General features: G+C 51.5%; 1 pseudogene; it reads right to left on the bottom strand.

The window, feature by feature from the left end:
* Window positions 1-5,701: 5,701 nt before the first annotated feature.
* LOC123129835 (uncharacterized) lies at window positions 5,702-23,086 on the bottom strand (annotated as a pseudogene).
* Window positions 23,087-25,387: the final 2,301 nt, after the last annotated feature.

Below are 25,387 nucleotides of genomic sequence, written 5' to 3'. Positions count from 1 at the left end.
TGCATTGCCTATTCAATGCAGAAAATTAAAAGGACTCAGTGTTTGGCTTGATCGAACTATGGGAAAGCGCATCTTCGGACAACAATAAGTACCATCTGGACCTATCTGGCATCACGCTAATATATCACGACAACTTCTCACGACCCTCTCTCAGGGGCCCATTCTCCGATCACTATTATCTCTAATACATTACAATGCGTTTTTATTCCTATGTATGCTGCCGAGCTAGGAGTTGATCCTCAGGATGATTTCGCGCATCGACCTGAGTCTCAAGGGCTACTGGGAACAACGGTTTCATGTTTTCCTTCAGGTGCATCTCGGGTTTTAGACTGATACACACCTTGAGGGCTACTGGATATACATATACTGGCTATATACCTCAGTAGAGAATAAACTGCACCAGTTAAAAGTATTCACAAAAATCAGCCCGCGGTCGGGGTGGTGCACCACCTTGGAGGAAGTCCGGCATAAAGCTCGGGCGCCAACGGCTAGCTCCATAGAGGGCATTTCCGGCATTAAGCTCGGCTAAACTCCTTCAACTTTTTTGAACCAGGATGATCTATGACATCTTGGATATAGTCCGGCGTTGGAGCTCGGATACAGTCCGGTGTTGGAGCTTGGACACAGTCCGGCGTTGGAGCTCGGATACATTTTGGCGTTGGAGCTCGGAACCATTCCGGCGTTGGTGCTCGGCTGCAAAAGATACCTCGAATGCAGTCCGGCGTTAGAGCTCGAACGCAAGAGGACACTGCCTCCCGTGTCGGGTGGTAGGTGCGACATATGCCAATGGGTGGCTTATCTATGTGGGAGCCAGTAAGACATCGACGGTGCCTGGAAGCGGGATGAGGCGAAGACATGCACGCCGGCGAATCTTACCCAGCTTCGGGGCTCTCCGTGGAGATAATACCCCTACTGCTGCTCTGCAGGGTCTCCGCATGATCACTTGATGAACAAGTAACTACAAGGTGCTCCTTGAGCTGTCTGGCGAGAGGAAGAAGAAGGGCCAGGCTAGCTCTACTCCTCTCTCTATGTGTCTCTAAAACCTAGCAGAGATCAACCCTTTGCATGGGTGCCCCGGGGGGTTTATATAGGCCTACCCCCCGGGGGTACGATGGTAATCTGACTGGGAACGGGTCCCAGTCGTCAGCGTCTACGCTCGCCGGCTTCTGCGCCGGCTGCTGGGGCCCGCCGGCTGGTGGGCCCCGCCGGCTGCTGGCATCTGGGTCGACAGGCAGACCCTACTGCCTAGGGCCCTGTGGGCGGCTGATTACTGTTGCCTCAATCTTGATGATGAGGGCTTTGTCGAGGTAAGCGTGGCTACAGTGCCGCCGCCCGGCAGGCGATCGCTGTAGCCTCACGTCGTCTTGTCCTCTTAATGGGGCGTCTCTTTCGAGGGAGGGAGCAAGCCGGCTTTGGGGAAGCTGGCCATGTCTTGGGCCGACTAGGGGAGGCTTGACCGCCCTCGGATGTCTCTCTGCCCAAAGGGGCCCACCGCCCATGGGCTGCGCTGACAGCCCGCCGTGGGTGGCGTCGTATTCATCATGGCAACAGTGTCGCGCCGGACGGGTCATGGCCGCCCCGTACGGCGCACTGTGCCATGCGTGCTCCAGGTTTCGGGGATGGCAGGCTTCACTGTAGCCACGCCCCGTCCCATCGCCGTTATGTGGGTGCGGGCCTCGAGGGTACAATCTTGACCACGTCGTGGGGGCGGCTTCTGGGAGTCGGCCTTCTCGTGGCCGGCTTCGCGAAGCCGGCCCTCCCGCGGCTTTCTTCATGAGGGTTGAGGTCGGGCCGCCTTCCGGCAGTCGGCTAGAGGTGTAGCCGGCAGGGGGAAGGCGGCCCCTCGTCTTGGGTCTTCGGAAGCCGGATCGGCTTGTAATTTTTTCTGAAGTGCCGAGGGGAGCCGGCTTGACTACTCGTGGTCATTTACCCCGACATCCCGGGAACAACTTCAAACCCGAGGTGTGGCATAAAAATAACAAGGCATTGATAAAGGCCGAAAACTTAAAGGGGCTCCTCGGATACCCGTCATGTAAACTCTTCGAATGCACTTCGGCGATCCTCAAGATCGAAGATGAGAAGATTTGTTGAACCAGTTTTCAAGACCGACGACCGAAGGCGAAGCACAGTTCGGAAGAGTCGAGGAGCGTCCCCAACTTGAAGACCGGTTCAGGGGGCTACTGACGGTGTCCTGGACTAGGGGGTACTCACCACGTCGTCTCCCGATCAGTTGGACTGGGCCGAGGAGCCCCATGGCCGTATACTCATGGGCCAGTTCGGACAGCTGCCGCATACAAGGAAGATTCCACAAGACTTGGTGATCAAGACAAGGAATCCTCCCCACCGGCGTATTCGGCTAGGACTCTTGTTATCCTAAGGCCTCTGGTGCATTATACAAATCGAGACCGGTCTAGTCGATATATCATATACAACAATCATACCATAGGCTAGCTTCTAGGGTTTAGCCTCTATGACCTCGTGGTAGATCAACTCTTGTAATACTCATATCATCAAGATCAATCAAGTAGGACGTAGGGTATTACCTCCATCGAGAGGGCCCGAACCTGGGTAAACATTGTGTCCCCCGCCTCCTGTTACCATCCGCCTTAGACGCACAGTTCGGGACCCCTACCCGAGATCCGCCCGTTTTGACACCGACATTGGTGCTTTAATTGAGAGTTCCGATGTGTGATCGGCAAAAGGATCAATGGCTCGTCTGTAGTTTAACTGCGACATCGACTTCTTCGTCACCGGCTCGACTGCTCACCTTGGCTTAACCAAGGACTAAGCCCTGCCTCTGATCGTCATGATCGGACGAGGGCCTTCATCAACATCAACTTCGATCTCTATCAAAGATCATGGAGGAATCATCCATGGAGCTCGGGGGCTCAACGTCAACATTGCCCTCGGGCGACTGTGTTGTTTTTCTGTACAGCGAACTTGCATCCGCCACCACCACCTCCTCGAGTGTCGTTTAATGATCGCTTCGGTGGAATTGTGCGGAATTGAGTCTACAACAACCCTGGAAAATTCGAAGGTGCCATCAAGCCTTATCGCGACAGCACAGTGGAACTCTCAATGAAAGCACCAATGTCGGTGTCAAAACCGGCGGATCTCGGTTAGGGGGTCCCGAACTGTGCGTCTAAGGCTAATGGTAACAGGAGGCAGGGGACACGATGTTTTACCCAGGTTCGGGCCCTCTCGATGGAGGTAATACCCTACTTCCTCCTAGATTGATCTTGATGATATGAGTATTACAAGAGTTGATCTACGACAAGATCATAGAGGCTAAACCCTAGAAGCTAGCCTATGATTATGATTGTTCTTGTCCTACGGACTAAACCCTCCGGTTTATATAGACACCGGAAGGGGCTAGGGTTGCACAGAGTCGGTTACAGAGAAGGAAATCTACACATCCAAATATCCAAGCTTGCCTTCCACGCAAAGGAGAGTCCCATCCGGATACGGGACGAAGTCTTCAATCTTGTATCTTCATAGTCCAACAGTCCGGCTAAGGTATATAGTCCGGCTGTCCGAGGACCCCTTAATTCAGGACTCCCTCAGTGGTGCCGGCAGTGTGCTCCTAGCTGGTGTTGCCTAGTTGGATGACGAAGTGGTGCCGGTGGCGGAAGTGCAGGTGCGCACGCCAGTTGCTTGAGCAAATGCCCACTAGAGAGGGATGAGAGGAAGAAGAGATAGGTGAGTAGAAGAGAGAAAATTTCCGTGTCAACGGAGACCGGTCAAAACCATGCAGAGTTAGCATCAATACCGAGTTTGCTGACAAACTTATTCGGTTTGAAGAGTTGAGGGACTAAGTTTTGTCGGTTTTGAAGTTGAGGGATCAAATCAAAACTTTGCAAAGAGTTGAGGGATGAAAATATATATTCCCCCTAAATTATATGAGGCATTTGCAACTACAAAAGCATATCAATCAAGAAAAGTTGACAAATACAACAACTGGACGATACTAAATAAACTGCCTCAACAATATCCATCTATCTTCTCAGGCATGCAACAAAGAATATCTAGCTATCCTTGGTCGATGTTCATCCCTTATTTTATCAAAACCTTAGGAATTTGTAAGGGCATATTTATCCCTATGGCGTTTTGGTGATTGATGACAATGCTTTTGCGGACTAATCGTGTGCCTTGAGTTTTTCAGAGTTTCATCCTTTGGCACGAGACGATTCCCTCCCCTTGGAGTGTTATTCAATACGGTGCAGCTCTTTTGTTTCTATTTTGGTGGACTAGTTTCGTAGGCATCACCGTACTATCAAGAGGGGGTCCGCTTTGGTAAGGCTAGGGTGGAATCAACACGTACACATCCTTGTCACACCCTCTGAGCCTTTCCGCTTCAATGGAGAGCTCTTTCCCCTTCATATGTGCATCGTTTGGTCCCAGCGGTAGTACCGCGGGCCACATCGGTAGTACCGCCCGAGTGCTACAAGCGGCAGTACCGCTCAACAGCGGTAGTACCGCTTGAAGCCCTCCGCCGTAGTACCGCTGCAATTTCGTGCTCCTACCGCCTCGACTCAAGGGCTCTTTTCTCATGTCAGGTTTTGTGGCACTAGTTGCGGCAGTAGAGGCGGTAGCACCGCCCTTAAGCGGTAGTACCGCCCTTACCACCACGGTAGTATCGCTCTGGGTCCAGGTCCCCCCCTTTGCTCCTCGCTCCCCTCTTCTGCGTAGCACTACCGCGAGATGGGTTGGCAGTACCACTGGCCACAGCGGTAGTACCGCCCACCCCTGTGGTAGTACCGCTCTCTACGGGGCTTCTTTGGGGGGTAACAGTTGGATTGTTCCCCCCATTATATAAGGGAGTCTTCTTCCCCAAAGTTGACCTACCTCTTCCTCAAAAGCTCCATTGTTGCTCCAAGCTCCATTTTCGCCCGATCTCTCTCCCTAGCCAATCAAACTTGTTGATTTGCTCGGGATTGGTTGAGAAGGCCCCGATCTACACTTCCACCAAGAGAAAATTGATTCCCCCCACTAATCCCTAGCGGATCTTGTTACTCTTGGGTGTTTGAGCACCCTAGACTGTTGAGGTCACCGCGGAGCCATAGTCCATTGTGGTGAAGCTTCGTGGTGTCGTTGGGACCCTCCAATTAAGTTGTGGAGATAGCCCCAACCTTGTTTATAAAGGTTCGGTCGCCGCCTTCAAGGGCACCAATAGTGGAATCACGGCATCTCGCATTGTGTGAGGGCGTGAGGAGAATACGGTGGCCCTAGTGGCTTCTTGGGGAGCATTGTGCCTCCACACTGCTCTAACAGAGACGTACTTCCCCTCAAAAGGACGGAACTTTGGTAACACATCCTCGTCTTCACTGGCTCCACTCTTGGTTATCTCGTGCCTTTACTTATGCAAGCTTATTTGTGTTTATCCCTTGCTTGCTTGTGTACTTGTTGTTGTTGCATCATATAGGTTGCTCACCTAGTTGCATATCTAGACAACCTACTTTGTTGCAAAGTTTAATTTGGTAAAGCAAAGTTAAAAATTGTTAGTTGCCTATTCGCCCCCCCCCCCCTAGTCAACTATATCGATCCTTTCAGAAGTGGATGATGGCAAGTGACCCCATGCCGCGAGGCATTCGCTTTTGCACTAAACGCCGCTCCTCACTTTTAGTGGGAACTTTATCGGCGGATGCGGGCCTGGGCACATGTCACGTACCAAGCTATCATGCGGGTGCACATATCGTAGTTTTCATGGGCATTTATCACATATCAGTCTATCATACGGGTACACATCTTGTAAATTCATTGCTGCTTTGAGGACACGCCTGACATGATCCACCATGTAGTCATTAACATGAAAGCCGAACATGATGAACTTGATCAGACGGTGGTGCTTGAAATTTGATGTAGGTGATTCCATTGGACACCCTTGTTCTCGCTAATCTCTTGGTTCGTTTGCATTTCACATGGATGATCCATTACCTACATGCATGCCACACATATGACAAAGGTAAATGGAACGGGTTAATCTAGTTAAAGAAGAAGCTTTAGGTAGGAGCATATACCATCATGTAGAGCTCCTCCAGGATCGGCGCCGCTTCAAAAACGAACATTGTCCAGGTGAGATCATACCCTTCAGGGATGTTAACTAGATTGACAATCTTTAGTTGGCAGAACACAAATGCCAACCTTTTATTCAGACACTCTGCAACAATAAACACGTAGGATGAGCAGAGAACAAGTGAAGATAAAACAAAGCAATCATCCCGACTTACCTTTTCGAATTTAAACCCCAACCTCAGGTCTCGAACAGAGGTCTCATACAGAAACTTACTTAACTCGACCATTTTGTGGCTACTACTAGCAACATTTGAAAGGCTCAGAATCATAAGTAATGGTACATAACCAATTGACAGTGGTGGTTCTTCATAAGACAGCCAATGCTAAAACGCCAACCGGGTGAGTTTTGGAAGCCTAGTGAGCTTGACCATGCCAAAACGACAATTGATAATACATTTTTTTTGGAACGAAGATGCTAGAAGCGTCAAAGCCCATAAGGCACCAGGTTCAAACAGTTACAACTTAGCACACTTAAGATAGTACCAACGGTCCACGACCAGCATGAGACGAAACAAAGGTTCATCGCGACGGAAATTACACTCGGCCTAACCATCAAACGCGATGAGCTAGCTAACAAACAATCCATAGAAGACCTCCAAAAGCTTCACCGACTCGCCGGATCTTGTCTTGCCAATGCCTGAATTGACTTGATGCGCGCCATAGCCTTTGACATACGCTCAGCATCACGCTCCTTCCCTAGTGGGGTCCACATCTGCAAAAATAGGTGGCATTCGAAGATCACATCTGCAGGATGGTTGGGGAATTTTTTTTCTCAATCGTAATTTTATTACGCGTCGTCCAAATATCCCAGAGGAGCGCCCCTACGTAACGCCAAGCGATTCTACTAGTAGTCCCTTTCGTGGACTTGAAAATGGAGACTAATTGGTTCCCCGAGGCAGGGTTCTAGTTCGTGTGGAAGGCCTCCCGGACCGCGCTCCATGCGAACCTGGCCAAGTGGCATCTAAAAAATACATGGTTCGCATCTTCGCCTAGGCCGCAAATCGTGCAGGTACCATCAGCCGGACTGTTTCGTTTGGCCATGTTATCCGAAGTAGGCAGTCTATTCCTAAGCATTTGCCACATGAAGATTTTAATCTTCAGGGACAGGCCTGCCTTCCACAGCCCCTTAGCTATATCAAGCGCTGGCCCTCCAGTTAGCTTGTTATAAAGGGACTTCACCGAGAATTTTCTCGAAGCTGTCAAGCTCCACTCTATCGTGTCAACCCCCGTCCCTAGGCGGTTGGTACTGATTTGCTGAACCAGCCCGTCCCAAGACGCACTCTCATCGTTCGTTAGGGCCCACATAAAGTGAATCGCAGGTGGATCAGTATGGATAGCCTCCCCAACTAAAATGTTGATGTTTGTGGCGATCCGATATAAGTTAGGGTGACTTTGCCAAAGGGGAGAGGCATTGAGGGAGTCCTGGATTAGGGGGTGTTCGGATAGCCGGACTATACCTTCAGCCGGACTCCAGGACTATGAGATACAAGATTGAAGACTTCGTCCCGTGTCCGGATGGGACTTTCCTTGGCGTGGAAGGCAAGCCTGGCGATGCGGATATTCAAGATCTCCTACCATTGTAACCGACCCTGTCTAACCCTAACCCTATCCGGTGTCTATATAAACCGGAGGGTTCTAGTCCGTAGGCTAGCTCCTAGGGTTTATCCTCCTTGATCTCGTGGTAGATCTACTCTTGTACTACCCATATCATCAATATTAATCAAGCAGGAGTAGGGTTTTACCTCCATCGAGAGGGCCCGAACCTGGGTAAAAACATCGTGTCCCTTGTCTCCTGTTACCATCCGGCCTAGACGCACAGTTCGGGACCCCCTACCCGAGATCCGCCGGTTTTGACACCGACATTGGTGCTTTCATTGAGAGTTCAACTGTGCCGTCGCAATCAGGAAGGATGCATCCTCCCGTCTTGAAAGACGGCGCCGTCGCTAAGGGAGCCTTGGCTATCGGCCAAACCCTCCGGCTAGGTGGTTTTCTCATGACTGCCTGTTCGGCTGTTGTGCCGACGGTGACCTCTCAGTTCATCAAAAGCAACCTTCACGTCATCTCGGAACTTGTCGAGCAGCTAGATCCAATGGAGCTCTCTTCCGTAAACGAGCTCTTGGATCGCCTCGCCGCCCTGGGGGTCGCCAGGGATTACGACCAGGTTGGGCTTAAACCCGATCTAAGAGAAATTAACTCTCCCCAGGCCACCCACCACGTCGTCGTGGTAGATGTGCAGTGCGGCGACCCTACATCTATTTTAAGGACAAGTTACGTCCGAATTCCCGACCCCTCCAAGCCGGATACCCGCGGAGGGAAGGATGCAACTCGAGACCTGAGCTTAGAATCAAGCAACGGGCTAAATTCATTGGACAACATCCAAGAATTCGAACCACAGAGTTCAGAAGCTCTTCGGCCTCTGAATCTTAGATTGGGCGAGGTTTCAGATTCAATGCCACCCGCCCACCCGAACATAAGCGATCTTTCCCAAATCAGGCAACAACCCGAGGAAACAGTACATCATTACTGGGCCAGATTCCTCCTGGTTATGAACAGGATAAAGGATTGCCGCGAGGGAGATGCAATATCAATCTTCTGCAGTAACTGCACGGACAAGGGAATCCTTAACGCCATAAGTCGCCGTGATATTACACGCTTCGCTGACTTGGCGTCCATAGTACAAAAGTATTGTGCGATGGAAAGCGCCTGGAAAACCGAAGTAAAATTTTGGGATAATCCGGCCCTGAATAGCAATCCCGTCCGAACTAAGAGGGTGCATCATCGTAAGGCACCCGGGTTAAACACCAAAAAACCAAAACCCTCTACAGGGCATGGAACGGTACTGGAAAAATGGCTTGATGGACCCTGTAAAATTCATAGTAGAGGACGCCACACCAACTCACAGCCTTAGAGCATGTTGGATACTCCGGCAGGTGGCCAAAATTGGCGAGGACCTCTTAATTTTGGAGGCCACAGAAAACCACCCCGGGGACACCAGTACCGTTCTCACAGTCTTCGAGACCTTCGCATCAAATAACATGTGAAAAAGAACACTCCGCAGCCTTGCCGAAGTCTACCAAGTAGCAACAATAAACCCATGGAGCGACACGGCTATTACCTTCAATGCTAGCGACGAACCATATTACCTTCAATGCAAGCGACGAACCTAAATTCCGAACAGCCCGAGCACCAGCTGCATTGGTCCTCAGTCCAATAGTGGACGGCTTTCGCCTCACCAAGGTACCCATGGATGGAGGCAGCGGATTGAACCTCATTTATGAGGAAACCCTTCAAAAAATGGGATTAGACTGGGGCCGCGTTGAGCGAAGCAGCACAACCTTTAGAGGAATAATCCCTAGTCGGGAAGCGTGTTGTACAGGAAAAATCACACTAGATGTGGTGTTCGGCACGCCGGATAATTACAGATCCAAAGAGGTCACATTTCAGGTGGCCCCGTTCAGCAGCGGATATCACGCCCTACAAGGGCGGGAAGCATTTACAATCTTCCAAGAAATACCCCATTACGGGTACATGAAGCTCAAGATGCCCAGGCCGAACGGAATTATCACTCTCGCTAGTGATCCGGACATAGCACTCCGTGCCGAAAACAAGACAGCCGCACTAGCCCTAGAGGCACTATCCGAAGCCTTAGCAGCTGAGGAACTGACTGCGCTGTGCTCCATGGTTAACAGGGATGATGTGATACTCGATAAGAGATCCAAGTCCACATCCTTTAAGCCAGCAGACGAAATAGTCAAATTCCAGGTCCATCCAACGGACCCCAATAAACCAGCTTCCATCGGGGCACGATTAAACCCCGATACGGACGCCGCACTGCGAGAATTTCTACGTGAAAATTGGGACATCTTCGCCTGGCACCCTTCAGACATGCCAGGAATCCCACGCAGGCTGGCCGAACACAGCTTAAATATCCTAAAAGGATTCAAACCTGTCAAACAAGCCCTTCGACGTTTTTCCGAACCCAAGAGACAGGCTATGGGAGAGGAGCTAGCCAAGCTATTGGAGGCCGGATTCATCAGAGACATAAAACATCCGGACTGGCTAGCAAACCTGGTGATGGTACCAAAGAAGGACAAATCGTGGCGCCTGTGTGTCGATTTTAAAGACCTTAACAAGGCTTGCCCAAAGGATCCCTTCCCCCTCCCCCGCATCGATCAAATTATCGATGCCACGGCAGGACACGATTCATTGTGTTTCCTCGATGCATACTCCGGTTACCGTCAAATTAAGATGGCAGAATCAGACCAAGCCGCAACAGCATTCATCACACCATACGGCCCATTCTGCTTCAACACAATGCCCTTCGGGCTGAAAAACGCCAGCGCAACATATCAACGCATGATTCAGACATGTCTGGCAAACCAGATCGGCAAGACAGTAGAGGCATACGTGGATGATGTGGTCGTCAAAACAAGACACGTCGAAACTCTAGTAGACGACTTGAGGCTAACATTCGACAACCTTCGAAAATACGACATCAAGTCAATCCAGAAAAATGCGTCTTCGGCGTTCCATCCGGAAAGCTTCTGGGCTTCATTGTATCCGGTAGAGGAATTGAAGCAAATCCAGCCAAGATCCGAGCTTTGTCGCAACTGGACATCCCAAAGGACCTCAAACAAATACAAAAATTAACCGGATGCGTGGCCGCTCTAAGCCGCTTTATCTCCCGCTTGGGAGAAAAGGCACTGCCCCTTTATCGCCTCCTTAGCCGCACCGAACGCTTCGAGTGGATGGATGCTGCCACGGCCGGACTCGATGAAATAAAGGCCATATTGGCAACAAACCCAGTCCTGGCCGCGCCAAACACCGGTGAACCAATGCTATTGTACATTGCAGCAACTCACCAAGTTGTCAGCGCAGTGCTCGTCGTCGAGCGGGAAACGGACGGACACAAACTCCCCCTTCAAAGGCTAGTCTACTACGTGTCCACTGTCCTCACTCCATGCAAATCACGGTACCAGCATTATCAAAAGATTGCATACGTGGTATTCATGGCATCCCGGAAGCTACGACACTACTTTCAAGAGTGTTCCATAACAGTAGCCTCGGAAGTACCACTCAACGATATTATCAACAACCGCGATGCAACGGGCTGGATAGCAAAATGGGCCATCGAGCTCCTCCCGTTCGACATGGACAGAGGCGGAGCTCCCTAAAGAGTACGGCACATATTCAAACTAGATCATGCATTTCGACGGCTCCAAAATGTTGGCCGGAGTAGGGGCTGGCGTCGTCTTAACGTCCCCCACAGGAGACACAGTTCAATATGTGCTCCAAATCATGTACACGGATTCCAACAATGCAGCCGAATATGAGGCCCTCCTACATGGTCTCCGGATGGCAGTATCCATGGGCATTCAACGCCTAGAGGTACGCGGGGACTCGAACCTCGCGATGTCCCAAATAAACGGAGACTTCGACGCCAAGGATCCAAAAATGGCAGCTTACCGCAATGCTGTCCTAAAAATGTCAGCTCGGTTCGAAGGGTTGGAGTTTCATCATATAGCCCGAGAAAACAATCAGGCAGCGGATGTCCTGGCACGTATTGGGGTAAAACGCGATGCAGTCCCCCCTAACATCTTTTTAGAAAGACTTTTTAAACCATCCATAGCATGGGAGGGGGAACCCACAAATAACAGCCCGGACACAACCGCACCACCCGACGCCGAACAATCTGACATAATTGGTGGCTCTGCCACCAAAATTACACCTTCAGTACACGTAATAATGGCGGTCATCGCCCCGTGGACAGAACCGTTCCTAGCCTACCTTACTAGGCAGGAACTCCCAGAAGACCAAAACGAGGCACGCTGCATAGTGCGGCGATCTAAAGCCTATAAAGTCCATGAGGGAGAGCTTTATAAGAAAAGTGCTACCAGAGTCCTTCAAAGATGTATATCCGAAGAGGAAGGGCAGAACCTGCTGGCTGAAATTCATGCCGGACTCGGTGGCCATCATGCTGCAGCTTGGTCCCTTGTAAGCAAGGCTTTCCGTACGGGCTTTTACTGGCCGACGTCCCGAGCAGACGCTCAGGACTTGGTCCAACGATGCGTCGGTTGCCAGCTCTTTGTAAACCAAAGCCATATGCCACCCACCGCCCTCCGAACTATCCCCATCACTTGGCCTTTCGCGGTCTGGGGGCTTGACATGGTTGGCCCCTTAAAGGTGGAACCCACAAGAAAAAATACTTACTGGTCATGGTGGATAAGTTCACCAAATGGATAGAAGCCAAGCCTGTTAAGACGGCCGAATCCGGACCTGTGATAGACTTCATATCTGGGGTTGTACACCGTTATGGCGTCCCCCACAGCATCATCACTGATAACGGCACAAACTTCACCTCCGATGAGGTAAAACTCTGGTGCAAAAAGATGGGCATCAAGCTCGACTATGCTTCTATCTATCACCCACACACCAACGGCCAGGTCGAACGTGCAAATGGCCTTATCATGAGCGGCATTAAACCCAGACTAGTGCGGTCCCTCAAGGAATCTAATACGCACTGGGTGGAGGAGCTCGACTCCGTACTCTGGGGGCTGCGCACCAAGCCGAATCGCACCACCGGATACACGCCATTCTTTGTGGTGTACGGCACAGAGGCAGTTCTGCCCTACGACATAATTCATGACTCACCTCGAGTGCGCATGTACGAAGAAAGAGAAGCCGAGCTCGATCGGCAGGACAACTTGGACGCTTTGGAGGAGGAGCGTGATGTGGCAAAAGCCTGTTCCGCATTTTATCAACAGCAGGCTCGAAGATATCAAAGCAGAGAAGTACGAGCCAAAAATTACAATGTTGGCGAACTAGTTCTACGCCTGCCGAATAAGAAAAAGGACAAACTCAAGCCCAAGTGGGAAGGTCCCTTCAAGATCGACCAAGTCATGACTGGTGGAGCGTACCGCCTGCGAGATGTGTCGGATAACCGACTCGAGCCGAACCCATGGAACGCCCACGTCTCCGAAGATTCTATGCCTAGCGCCGGACTCTGTTATTGTCTCCTTCCTCTGTCCATTTTTTACATTTTCCGTCTTCATTTCTCTGCTTCCACTCTTTTCTCTTATAGCCCTTAAAGGCTCATCAAGTGATGCGCTACCTGCGCTCATGAAACCTGGGGGCTTCTTTAACAGAAGCTTATTTATATGGGTTTCATGCCCAACACATGCGTCAAACTTCCGCATGAACCTTTTCTTCACCATTATATGCATCGATATGACTTAAGTTTTGGCCAAGCTGGGTTGCCTGGCTCCTGTGCTTACCCCTACGTTCCCGATTGTTCGACTAGGTGGTAAAGGGAGCACCTCTGCGATTGTTACTGCCGGATCAGCCGGATGTGTACCTCAGACTGGGTGAAGCCGAAAGCTAGCGTTCTTAAGGGAATATTTGGTCGGTGAACTAAAAGATGACCTTTTTTACTTATTTATATACCTGCCCCCAGATGATTTTCCTGCATTTGCAGTCCGGACATGCACTTTAGGGCATGCCTCCCAGAGAAAGGAACCCCTAACGGAACTATTCTCTCTGGAAGATGTTTCTCACTAACCATGTAATATAACATAACTAGTTGGGCACTTGTCTGATAAAGCACTAATGACCTCTACGCCTGGTCTCCATGCAGACTCTGGTTTATACTTAACCGTTAGGGTATTCGGACACACTCCGTACCGTCAGGTCCCGAGGTCGAAGCGAAAAGGTCGGCAACGACAAATGATCTACAATCCGGCAAGAAGGCATTCTACATGTCAATTAAAAATTACATAGTCACTCTGACTGTTTGTATTCCTCTTCTATACCATCTAACAGGCTGTCTAATTTACAGTCCTGCTGGGAATACTTTGCGGCCAATTCTACTTGGTCGTATACTAAGCTTACAGGGATCTCCTTCCCGTCAGGCCCCACAGGTCTGACCTCGGCCATGTGATTTGGGTCAGCCTTGGTGTACCGCATCTTCACCATGGCCTAGACCTCCCTTGCGCCTTGGCGGCAGGCTGAAATCTTCCACAATCGGAAGCGCCGCCGCGCTCCCTTCAGCTTCTCCGCAAGATCTCCAAGGCCTTCGATCTTGGGAAGGGATGGCCATAAGGCTTGGGCAACACCCTGCATCGCCTGCCGAACTCGCTTGTGCAGTTGCGAGAGCTCGGGCAGAAGGTCACCCATTGAACCGGGCATCTCCTCTGCAGGACGACCTGTTAGCATACCTACAGACATAACTCTGTTAGTCGCCTTCCTCGCCGAACTCCTTTTTCAAGAGTTCATTTAAGCACTTACTAAAAATGCCGCATCGAAGTCGCTGATTCTCCTTAGTGGAGTCTGACAGCTGGCCACGAACGTCTTTCAGTTCAACATCCATCTTGGTGTTGGCATCCTGAAGATCATTCTTCTCCCGCCTCACCCTTGTCAGCATACTCTCACCGGCCTTTAACCGGCGCAAGAGTTGTTGCTTCTCCGGATCTAGTCCGGCGTCATCTGCAATATGATTTGTAAGATTTGCACACACGCCGCAAAACACTAATCTTTTAAAGTGTATTTTACCTGAGGGGGTCTCTTTTGGCTCCCCTGCCGCGGCTAGTGCGGCCTCCAGTTGGGCTTTGCACTCTTCCAGCTCCTGGGACAGTACGGTATTCTTCTCTGTAAGAACCTGCATAACAAATGATCCTTAAATCAGTTCCTCACACTGCTTCAAGTCTCGGGGGCTACTGGTATGTCTATATTTACCAAAATTTCCTTACCCGTATGTCTTTTACATACTGCTCCGTGGCTCTGGCCAAACCATTTTGAGCGGCATGGAGGTACGCATCTCCCGAATTGAAGGCATCTAATGCCTCTTGGGAGAAACAAGCGTCGCGAAGGACTGTCCGGCGACGCCTGTGGTTCATGGCACTCTCCACCTCGGAATTAGTGGCAGACAGCCTGTCCGCATCCTCTGTCGGAGGAGTGTTCGGTGCGCGCCTTGTGCTTGTCTCCGCTTCCGGGCCAGGCGTTGGATCCTGGCTGGTGGAAGCGCGATTGGCAACCTCCCCGGATGTAGTCCCGCGAGGTCTCTTCGTCCTGAAGATAGCACGAACGTTAATATATCCTGAAGGAATAAACACCAAGGAAAAAGAGGGTGCACTATACCTTTGCGCCGGCATCTCAGTCCGAACCACATTCCTTTTTACCCCACGGGGCCCTGCGGCCCCTCGTTGGCTAGTCGCCGCAGATTCGGCCTCCCGCCTCGGAAATCTCCCCTGCAAAACACAGTTGCCGTGAGAAAAACCGAAATACGTGAGAATGGAACCCTTCTGAAGGGAATGAGGCTCCGTTATTTGTCACCTGGGAGGCCGGGATTAACCCTGGGTAATCAGCCGTAATGGCCACCAAGGTATTGTCCTTGCTCAGTGATGAAACACCCCGTCAATAAGCTCCACCGATATGTCCGGATCCTCTTTGGAGTCCGGATCAAGGGACCGTTCTGGGTCCTCGGGCTGTGCAGGACGGCTGTTTATATCTTTTACCTCCTGGCGCAGTTCCTGCGTTGAACTCGTTAGACTACATATTTAAACATGAGAATATAAAATGAACGGGAAAGCACAATTGTCCGCTTACCCAATTCGGAGGATTGTACATAGCAAATCCGCCCTGCGGGTTGACGCGGAGGAATTCCTCCTCTTCTCCCTTGTACAAAGAGGATAAGATCTTTGCTAGAGCGGCAGCTGAGGCTGGCCCCTTTCGACCATAACGAGTGGCGTCATCCTCCCCGTTAAAATTCCACATGGGGTGGCCTCTATATTGAAGCGGCTGCACCCCCCGCATAATGCATACGGCCATGACTCTAATCATGGTTAGTCCGGAATGAGCCAACAGTCTTATCCGGCCCATCAAGTAAAGGACGTCTCTGTCGCTTTCTCTCTGAGAGCTCCGCGGACGCCAGCTCAAGCGTTTCTTTAATGGAGCACTGTTGAACTCGGGGAGACCGACCCGTATAGGGTCCGGTAGCGGGACGTCGTCTATATAAAACCATTCCGAAGGCCAGTCCTCGGACGCCTTCTTTGGGGTTCCGGATGGGTATCCGGTCCCTGCGATGCGCCACACTTCGGCTCCACCCACTTGATATATAGACCCCACTTGAGAACGGGGCACCAGACAGAATATCCTCTTCCACAGCGCGAAATGAGCCTCAACACCCAAAAATAGCTCGAAAGGGCGACGAAACCCGTGATATGCAGTATAGAAGCGGGCGTGAAATTGTGCAGCTGGAGGCCGTAGAACTCCAGAAGCCCGCGAAGAAATGGATGAATTGGAAATCCTAGTCCCCTTATTAGATAAGGGACGAGGCACACCCGCTCTCCTTTAGAGGGACTGGGTGTGCTCTCCGCTTGTTTTCCGCCATCATAGGTGGTGAGTCCGGCTCGGACCGAGACCATATAAGCCTGAGGGAGAAATCCCTTGGCCTGAAGTGACATTAACTTGCTATGCGGGATGGAGCAACTCTCCTAGTCTCCAGGTTTAGGACTGGAAGGGCGAGAGGAGGAGCTGCGGCGGCTGACCATGTTGGAATGGACCTCTGCTAGAGGCGCTCTGATGATTTCTCGCAGAAAGGGGAAGGTGTGGTTTGGATCTGAATCCCCATCCCGTTAAATAGGCGGCTCGTTTATACGGCTAGGGGTGTGGATGTAAAAACGCCCCAGCTTTTCGCATTCGTTCGACACGTGGAAGACGGCCATTACTGGGCGTGGAAGCCAAGGAGCGCTACATTAGAAAATCGGACATTATTCCTACAGGTACACAGAATTTGGAGAAGAGCCCACCTTGCAATGCCGAACACAATATTCGCGCCAGACTCGTCGTCATTGAAGCCTGGTTCGGGGGCTACTGAGGGAGTCCTGGATTAGGGGGTGTTCGGATAGCCGGACTATACCTTCAGCCGGACTCCAGGACTATGAAGATACAAGATTGAAGACTTCGTCCCGTGTCCGGATGGGACTTTCCTTGGCATGGAAGGCAAGCTTGGCGATGCGGATATTCAAGAACTCCTACCATTGTAACCGACCCTGTGTAACCCTAACCCTATCTGGTGTCTATATAAACCGGAGGGTTCTAGTCCATAGGACAACTCCATCATACAACAATCATACCATAGGCTAGCTCCTAGGGTTTAGCCTCCTTGATCTCGTGGTAGATCTACTATTGTACTACCCATATCATCAATATTAATCAAGCAGGAGTAGGGTTTTACCTCCATCGAGAGGGCCCGAACCTGGCTAAAAACATCGTGTCCCTTGTCTCATGTTACCATCCGGCCTAGACGCACAGTTCGGGACCCCCTACCCGAGATCCGCCGGTTTTGACACCGACAGGCATCCAGCCAATGGTCTAGCCAAAACCGAGTAGATTGACCATTGTTAATCAGGAATCTGGCCCCAATGTCAAAAGCAGGCTGCACCGCCTGGATCCCTCTCCAAAACACGGAGCCGTTGGCCGAGGCTGTGAAGGGGTTCCCATTCGGATAATACTTGGATTTTAACAGCTGAGCCCAGATCCCCGACTCATCTTGGGCCATTCGCCACCACCATTTGGAAAGGAGGGCAACATTCATTAGTTTGGAATTTAGGATTCCCAATCCTCCAAATTTTTTAGGCCTACAGACCGCCGCCCATTTTACGAGGTGGTATTTCCTCTTGATGCCAGTTCCTTCCCAAAAGAACCGGGATCTCGGAGTGTCTAGCTTAGTGTGCACACCGTCGGCTAGTAAGAACATCCCATAGTGAAGAGGGGAAGAGAAGAGAGACTCGAGCTCATCAGAATAAGCCTCGCGGCTAAGGACATGAAACGCCCTCGCCACGGGCTTACCCTGTTGGCCACTTTCCCGTACAGGGGCTCCCACTCTGAAATCGAAAGTTTGCAGTGAGAGATAGGGAGCCCTAGGTACTTGATTGGTAAGCTCCCGCGCTTACAATTAAGTTGGTTTGCGACACGCATTCTGAGCTGGTCGTCCATCCCCATGGTAATGACCTTGCTCTTAAGGAAGTTAATTTTGAGTCCGGAGAGGAGCTCAAAGGCTAGAATCAGGAGCTTAATCGCAGCAATACTATGGTCGTCCTGCTTGAACAACAACAAAGTGTCGTCTGCGTATTGTAGGTGTGTCACACCACCCGGGATTAGGTGAGGGACAAGCCCCTTGATGTGCCCCGCCTCCCTGGCCTTGGACAGCATGGCTGCCATGGCATCCGCCATGAAGTTAAAGATGAGTGGGGAGACGGGGTCGCCCTGTCTAAGCCCTTTCCTATTACGGAAAAACTTCCCCATTTCGCTGTTGACAATAACCGTGGTGTTGCCACTTGAGATCAAATGCATGATCCGGTGGACGAACCCTGCCTCAAAACCCTTTTTGAGGAGGACCTCCCGTATAAACTCCCAGTTTACACGGTCGTATGCTTTTTCGAAATCTAGTTTGAGGATAACACCCTGATCACGCGTACGTTTTAACACATGGATTATCTCCGTAAGAGCAATAGGCCTTTCAAGAATGTTCCTGCCTTTAAGGAACGTGGTTTGGCTCTTGCTAATGACACGTTGGGCGACCGGTGCTAGCCTAGAAGCGTAAGCTTTGGCACATATCTTGAAAGGAACGTTAATGAGCGTGATCGGCCAAAACTGCTTAATTGATTCCGCCCCTTTGACATTGGGAATCAAGCAAATAGCCCCAATTGAGACGCGACAGGTCCATCGTACCCAGGGCAAAACCATTGATAATCGCTTGGAAAAGGTCCCTAAGCATCGGCCAGAAGCGTTTGAAAAACTCCACCGGCCACCCATCCGGGCCTGGAGCCGTGTCGTTCTTCATTCCAGCAAGCGCGCGGTCGATATGTTGGGGCAAAAAGGACACCATCAAGGCGTCGTTTTCCTGCTGCGATACATTCTCATGCGGTCCCCATAGGTCTTCCCTTAGTCTTAAGCTCTTTGCTCCGGCTGTTCCCAACAGCTCAACAAAGAAGTCGTAGATGTGCCTAACTATTTCATTTTGGGTGGCCAACGTCCCACTCTCCGAATGGAGCCTAAGAATTGTACTCTTGCGTTTACGGCCGTTAGTGTACGCGTGGAAGTATGTCGTGTTGGCGTCGCCTTTAACGACCCACTTGACGCCGCCCCTACGGCGCCAATACTCCTCCTCCGCCCTAAGAATAGCTAGGACTTGGTGTTCTAGGGAGTACCTAATCTCCCATTCATCACCAGAGAAGGACCTAACATCAGCCTGCGCGTCTAGGTGAGCGATTTCTTCCACAAGGTGCTCCCTTTCCCTTTTAGATTCGCTGCCATGATTGGCCCCCCATCCCCTGAGGTAAGCCCGCAAGGCCGCAGCGCAGAGGACCAGAGCTCAATTGGTCCTCGTTGTCGTCCTACCTGGTTACCAATCAAGGTCCAACGGTTTGTGACAAGTTGGCAAAAACCCTCATGTTCGAACCAAGCTGTCTCGAAGAAGAATCTACGGCTGTGACGCACATTGTCCTCCCTGAGGACAGGATCAGAGTGGTCTGATCCAATGCGCGCTTCAGCCACTAAGGTACAGAGGGGAAACAAAACCTCCCAGTCACTTGAACAAAACACACGGTCGAGCACACATCGAACTGGCTCCCGCTGTTTGTTAGTCCAAGTGTATCTCGCCCCTGTACGCGCAATCTCTCTAAGAGCAGCGGGCGCGATGGCATTGTTGAAAAGGGACACCCTAGCCCAGTCAATGTTGTCGTTGTTCTTGTCCGCCCTCGAGCGGATCAAGTTAAAGTCTCCTCCCACCACAACTGGTAGGTTGGACACTTGCTTGGCCCCCACCATAGCTGTGATTTCTCCCAAGAAATCAGCAGACCTCGCATGGTCAGCCGGCCCGTAAACACTTACGATCACCCAAGAGGCATGGGAGACCCGGTGATGAACCGTGGCAGCGATATAGAACGAACCAGACTCCCACAAAATAACGTCACAAACATCTTTATTACAGCCCAACAATTGGCCACCAGAAAGGCCCACGGAAGGAGTCCAGAACCAATCAAAACACTGGAGCGGATCGTACGCCAAAAGATCTCTAAACGTAAAATCGGCCTTAATCGTCTCCAGGAGCGCGACAAAGTCGATGCGTTCTTTGGACATATACTCTCGGAGTTGCGTATGCCGCCCCCATGCCCGCAACCATGAATATTCCAGAATATATACCGCATTAAATGATCCGGTTGTGAAGGCGGACTCCACGGGAACTAACCGCCTTGGCCACTCGCTTCCTAGCCGGCACCCGGCTAGGAGAAGGCAAGTCCGAGGCCACCACGGCCTCGGCTTCCTCGATGGGCAGAGCGACAGTACCAGCCCCTATAGGTACTGAGACCTGGCCGTCCACGGGCTGTGCAGCCACACACCTGGCAGCTGCAGCCGCAAGGGCGGCCTGAGCATCTTCACGCGCGCAAACTAACGGGATAATATCCAAAGGCGAGGAATCCAGCACAACGCCACTATCGTGAAGAATCTCAGTGAGATGCTCATCGGAGAAAGCATTCAGGATCTTATAAGAGGGGGAGGGATTACCTGAAACATCCATGTTTTTGTCAGCAGCATGGAGCTTGGCACTTTCCATAGAGATCATGTCCCCAAGCTTGGCCTTGGCGCGTGCGCTTGGAGGCCGGGACGCCACCGGGGTTGCCCTTGAACGCTTGGCCTTGGTTGCCGGCCCAGGCGCCACCAAAGCCGCACCCAACTCACCCCCCAGCACCGCCACCAAACCCGCAGCTTCCGTGGCCACCATCTTGCACCCTACCTTCCTCCCAGCAGTCTTCTTGGCCTGCCGACCGGAGTCGCTCGACAGGCGCCTGTCCGAGGCCGGTGTAGGGTCCGAGTCCATGAGGACGCAGTCCATCCCCGAGCCCCCTCCACGCGCTGGAGAGATAGCCAAGGCCTCGGAGTCCATGGCCACCAGCGACAGAGGCAGTGGCGCATTCAGAGCTGGCATGCTGGAGCCGAGCACTTTGAAGGATGGGTCCAGAGAGCGAGCAAGGGGAGGAAGGCTGACAGCCGTGTCTTGAGTCGGGATCACGCCCAGTTTTTCCCAAGTCTCAGTATCTATTGAAGTGTCTTGGATGCTATCTTCGTGCTCGTCCGCCAGCTCGCCCATCACCACATCTTGACCCACCACCAATGCACCGGGGCCAGATGCCTCCTTCTGGGGCACCACCGCCAAAGATTTGGGCGCCTTCGCACCGGTGGCAGCCGCCTTGGAGGAATTGTCCGCGTGTGACCCAGGCTTGTGTGGCCCGCCCTTGCCTTGCTGGCTATCTGGCGGGGGAGCAGAGGGGGCCGCCCCTGGAGCACCACCCCCTCCCCCAGCCGCCGCGGCAGCCGTTCCAGCTCCAGCTTGATCTGATACCCTTCGTGGTTAAACCAGACCTCTACTGTGCCATTCAGCATGGCCGGCGACTTGCAAGCCAGTTTCATCCTCACCGGACCCAACTTAATGAGGGAGAGCTCGTCGACCACGATAGGCCATCCCAACATCTTGAAAGCTTCCTTGATACGCTCGATCTTGCGGTGTTTCTCAGGTATCCCATGGAGCTGCACCCAAGCTTCTGGCATCACTCAGTTGATAATACATAGCTCACTTAGTTGTGTGTGTTCAACTTCGAGCGTTATCAAACCCTCCGTGTAGGTGTAGCAATGGAAAAAACCTAAATCTTTTAGTTGCTTGCAAGTGACCATGATGTTGGATACAAAGTCAGATGTAGAAAATATCAATTTCTCCAGGTAGAGGCGTGTGAGACCAGTAAATGCATTTGGACACTCGTTGAAAAATGACACGAACAGTGCCCCATTGTTCTCCAAATCATCAGTGGTGTACTCTACACATTTCTTGTCCGCCAAAACTGTGAATTCGGCTTGCTCAATCTTATGCGTCTCCATGGCATTGCTAACAGCATGCCCAATGAATATGGGGGCATCATCTCTCAAGTAGAATGTCATCCTCAAGAGATTGATGATGCATCCACCTGGATCCCTCCATGCCAGTATGCTCGTGGCTTTGACCACAGCTTCATCGGTCCTCCAAACCAATTCATGTTTGGACAAGCTGGTTTTAGTTTTCGAGGGTAGGAAGTCGTGAGCACTTATTGTAAGCCGTGAGAGCATGGCAGGAAGCTGACGCCACCATCTGGAGAGGACGCAGGTTCTAGCAGCATCGCGTACGTTGAGTTGGTCGAGGATGTTGACCAAGATGTCGTCGGGCAAGCTGCTGATCCTGTCATCTCGATCGACTTTCTGCGTTTTGGCATTGAAACAAATCAGAGTTGATATCACATTAAAGTCAAATATGCATTATTTTATAGTATCGAAAGCGCAAGTTTTGATAGGATCATAGACACAATGTGTCTACTATCACAGAGATGCACCTTTGATATATTTTTGTACCAAAAAAGAGTAGATGTTGATGCTGTTTGAAAGACCGAAATTTTACGCCTTGTTTCAAAGCAAGGATACATTTTTTTTGAAAAGGAGGATATGCCTTCGGCCTCTGCATCTGTACGATGCATGCAACCATTTTATTAATTATTCACAAAAATCTTACAAAGTAATACATCATTATACCTGAAGTCACCATTTTGACAACACATACGTCGCTACTCCTATCCCCTTATGAAGGGTGTCAAATGTCCGAGCTTAATACCAAGAAAACATCGCATCAACTCCTAACATCTAATACCGGATGCCCCAACCAAGCCACAATGTTGGAACTGGGTCACACACCGGTCTGGCGCACTCTCATAGGCCGCCGCCACCTCCAACCGTTGATCCATCTCCAGAGCAGGTACTGACGCACCAACCTTGCTAGGCCTACCGTCAACGCTACCATCGCGTCAGATAACACCACCATCCTGCACGTGTCCATCCACACGTGCCCATCGACGGAACTCCGCAGCGCCATGCCACCATGACCCGTCGTCAGCCTTGCGGTAGATGTACCACCTCTCCTCCTCTTGTCACCTCCAGCCATCACTTGCTCCGAGACGATGCCCCCAGGAGGAGAAGTGATATTGAGAACACCATTGAGGGAGTCCTGGATTAGGGGGTGTCCGGATGGCCGGACTATAACCTTTGGCCGGACGCCTGGACTATGAAGATACAAGATTGAAGACCTCGTACCGTGTCTGGATGGGACTTTCCTTGGCGTGGAAGGCAAGCTTGGCGATACAGATATGTAGATCTCCTCCCATTGTAACCGAATCTGTGTAACCCTAGCCCTCTTCGGTGTCTATATAAACCGGAGGGTTTTAGTCCGTAGGACGAACAACAATCATACCATAGGCTAGCTTCTAGGGTTTAGCCTCTTTGATCTCGTGGTAGATCTACTCTTGTACTACCCATATCATCAATATTAATTAAGCATGAGTAGGGTTTTACCTCCATCGAGAGGGCCCGAACCTGGGTAAAAACATCGTGTCCCTTGTCTCCTGTTACCATCCGCCTAGACGCACAGTTCGGGACCCCCTACTCGAGATCCGCCGGTTTTGACACTGACATTGGTGCTTTCATTAGGAGTTCCTCTGTGTCGTCATCTTTAGGCTCGATGGCTCCTTCGATCATCGTTGGCGATGCTGTCCAGGGTGAGACTTTTCTCCCGGACAGATCTTTGTATTCGGCGGCTTTGCACTGCGGGCCAATTCGCTTGGCCATCTGGAGCATATCGAAAGCTACGCCCCTGGCCATCAGGTTAGATTTGGAAGTTTGAACTACACGGCTGACATCCGCGGAGACTTGATCATCGACGAATTCGAGCCATGGCCGAGCGCGCCGCACTGTCACGATGGGCATGATCTAGCTGTGCCGCCGAACAGTGCCCTGGAGGCCGCACCCGTGTCTGCTCCGACCCTTAGCTCGGAGGCGACTGCACCAATCGAGGACGGGTGGCTGGACACCGCCTCGGGGGCTGCAATCTCTATGGCAATTGAGCCGAACACCAGCGAAGCCCGTGACTCCAAGGTGCCGGACTCCTCTCTGGACTCCGAGCCCTCCGCGCCCCTACCAATCGAATCCGATTGGGCGCCGATCATGGAATTCACTGCCGCGGATATTTTTCAGCACTCGCCCTTCGGCGACATTCTGAATTCACTAAGGTCTCTCTCTTTGTCAGGAGAGTCCTGGCCGGATTATGACCGGCAGGATTGGGATGCGGACGACGAAGAAATTCAACGCCCACCCACCACCCACTTCGTAGCCGCTGTCGACGATCTAACCGATAGCTAGACTTTGACTCCGAAGACATCGACGGTATGGACGACGATGTAGGAGACGAACAGGAACCAGCGCCTATAGGGCACTGGAAAACCACCTCATCTCACAATGTATACATGGTGAACACACCTAAAGGAAGCGACGACGAGGAACAAAGGGACGCAACGAGGGATCGTTCCCTCGAAAAGCAGTCAAAGCGGCGGCGTAAGCGCCGCTCCAAACCCCACCTCGACAGAGACAACAACCATACAGACCCAGCCACGGAGCAGGGCGAGCTGGCGGACGACGAACATGCCATCGAGCAACCGTCCGAACAGGGCAACTTGGATAAACAAGCCGAACAACTCGCCCCCGGCGAAGATAACAGTCTGGATGACCTCACGCCGGACAAGTTCCTGCAACAGAAGAACCTCCACAAAAGGCTCGTCGCCACCGCGCGTAGCCTGAAAAAGCAGAAGCGGAAGCTCAAAACTGCGGAATATGCACTCAGAATCAGATGGAGCAAAGTACTCAACACGCATATAAATACGGCGGTAGCCGCCACACAAAGAGCTACCCGAAGCGAAAGCTACTACCTGAATTTGATGAGGAGGCCCTAGAGCCAACCAAATCAAAAAACAAGGAAGCCACCCGGTCGGATAGATGACCCCATGGCCAACATAGAGCGGCAGGCGGCGCCGCACCCAAGCCAGCACGCGATCCACTCAAGGATTTGCATCACAAAGATGGCCCAGCCAGATCTATCTACGGGCCAAGAAAGCATGCTCTAGTAAGCAATGCAACACAACAAATATCCGAACAACACGGCACACCCAAGTACAGGGGTGCCGCACACCCCCTATGTTTCACCGATGAGGTGCTAGAGCATGAATTTCCAGCGGGATTCAAGCCCGTAAACATAGAGGCATACGACGGAACAACAGACCCTGGAGTCTGGATTGAGGATTATATCCTCCACATACACATGGCCAGAGGAGATGACCTCCACGCCATAAAATACTTACCCCTCAAGCTCAAAGGGCCAGCCCGGCATTGGCTTAAAAGCCTTCCCGAAAACACCATT

This window comes from Triticum aestivum, chromosome 6A (genome assembly GCF_018294505.1).
Source record: "Triticum aestivum cultivar Chinese Spring chromosome 6A, IWGSC CS RefSeq v2.1, whole genome shotgun sequence".
In the NCBI taxonomy this organism is placed as follows: Eukaryota; Viridiplantae; Streptophyta; class Magnoliopsida; order Poales; family Poaceae; genus Triticum; species Triticum aestivum.
This window is presented reverse-complemented; position numbering and strand designations above follow the sequence as displayed.